The sequence below is a fragment of the Patiria miniata genome, unplaced genomic scaffold, assembly GCF_015706575.1.
Source record: "Patiria miniata isolate m_02_andy unplaced genomic scaffold, ASM1570657v1 HiC_scaffold_5, whole genome shotgun sequence".
In the NCBI taxonomy this organism is placed as follows: Eukaryota; Metazoa; Echinodermata; class Asteroidea; order Valvatida; family Asterinidae; genus Patiria; species Patiria miniata.
Window position 1 is genome coordinate 5,910,540 of NW_024037072.1, and position 2,386 is coordinate 5,912,925.

The following is a 2,386-nucleotide window of genomic DNA, read 5'->3' on the forward strand; positions in this document are numbered from 1 at the left end:
TGACGCCAATATTGACGCCAATATTCACGACATGGCCTCCATGTCGCAAATATTGACACTATAAAATTTTAATATGGGTGGAAAAAATATTCTTTAGGATGTTCTCTTCCTCAAAAAAGTTTTAAAAGTTGAAAATGTCACATTCACTATTTTTGAATTTTGCCACACTTTGAGGTGATCCTGTATACTGAGGTGATTATGTGTACTGTATAGTAGTGTGCGCCAGACAAGTTGCTTGAATTACCTACCTAGGTTGCTAAAAAAAAGGAGAATATTCACGCCTGAGTGGGTTGGCGACTTAGGCCATGTCGTGAATATTGGCGTCAATATTTGCGACTTGGAGACCATGTCGTGAATATTGGCGTCAATATTGGCGTCAATATTTGCGACTTGGGTCCATGTCGTGAATATTGGCGTCAATATTGGCGTCAATATTTGCGACTTGGGTCCATGTCGTGAATATTGGCGTCAATATTGGCGTCAATATTTGCGACTTGGGTCCATGTCGTGAATATTGGCGTCAATATTGGCGTCAATATTTGCGACTTGGGTCCATGTCGTGAATATTGGCGTCAATATTGGCGCAAATATTTGCGACTTGGAGACCATGTCGTGAATATTGGCGTCAATATTGGCGTCAATATTTGCGACTTGGAGACCATGTCGTGAATATTGGCGTCAATGTTTGCGACTTGGGTCCATGTCGTGAATATTGGCGTCAATATTGGCGTCAATATTTGCGACTTGGGTCCATGTCGTGAATATTGGCGTCAATATTGGCGTCAATATTTGCGACTTGGGTCCATGTCGTGAATATTGGCGTCAATATTGGCGCAAATATTTGCGACTTGGAGACCATGTCGTGAATATTGGCGTCAATATTGGCGTCAATATTTGCGACTTGGAGACCATGCATGTCGTGAATATTGGCGTCAATGTTTGCGACTTGGGTCCACGTCTTGAATATTGGCGTCAATATTTGCGACTTGGGTCCATGTCGTGAATATTGGCGTCAGTGTTGGCGCAAATATTTGCGACATGGAGGCCATGTCATGAATATTGGCGTCAATATTGGCGTCAATATATATGTGCGGTGTCCCTTTATATAAAGCCACCATAACTTAAAGTTTTGGTGTTTTGGGGGGTCAAATTTACTGATCATTAATTTCCAAATATACATTTTTTAACATTTTGAATTTTATTTTCTAAATTTGCTACTAATGGGTAAGAACTGCACGCAGTAACAAGTTGACTGCTTTCTCCATCATATGAATCCGGTGAAACACGTTAAAGTTGCCACTTTTAGGCCAAAAAAAAAAAATATTCGGTCTCTGGTCAGACCAAAGTTCCGGAATTGACGCGGCCACGCGGCTTTTTTTTTTTTTTTTTAGCTTTTTTTTTTTTCTTCAAGCTTGGATTGTACAGACAAGGTGGGTACTATTTTGCTTTTTTGGTGTCCTCAGGTACATTGGTGTCCTCCATAATTTGCCTTGGTGCTTTCGATCATTTGCCTTGGTACAATTTCCCATTCCTTGGTGCTCTTTGGTAAAAAAAAATTGAGGAGGTGCGGAAATAGAGGGCGCTGTTGGAGCTACCGCGGAACATTTTGGAAAAAAGAAAGATCGACGCGCATGATTAAAATCGACGCGCGCGCTGACCAGAGACCGACTTATTTATTTTTTTGGCCTTATCATTTTAAGAGCAGATTTTGCACTTTTTATGTTCACATGGGTATGTGACACTATAAAATTTAAATATGGGTGGAGAAAATATTCTTTAGGATGTTCTCTTCCTCAAAAAAGTTTAAAAAGTTGAAAATGTCACATTCACTATTTTTGAATTTTGCCACACTTTGAGGTGATTCTGGCCCACTCTGCGCCGCCTTAACAAGTTATTTAAATAATAAATATCACCCTTTTTGCCGGCTTCCGTAATTGGTCGATGCCGAGACTAATTAAAAAGAAATCACGCTAAATGAATATGATTATGCGTTTCGTCATTTTTTGCCCCAAAATCGGCCAACCTGAAAACCATGCACGTGAGTTTGGTCGGCGAAAAATCCTCGTCGAAATTTTCCTTGCAGATAGTTCGAGGTGTAACACAAGCGTTTGCAACAACAGATTAAGTTGAAATTTCGAATGATACTTAGATGATATTAGTGTTCAACTACTCGTGAAAAAACCTCTTTGTGGGGATTCCTTGAAATTGAGCTAATGATAGATAGATTAGGGGACCTTTTTGAACGATTTTTCCACGACTTTATAGGTCAGCTGCACCAGTGACCAGTATAATGACATTTCGGCATCAATAACCCAGGCGATTTTTTTTAATGACAGATATGAAATTTCTTCTTATATCAATCATGCTGGGCATACACGGTCTAAGA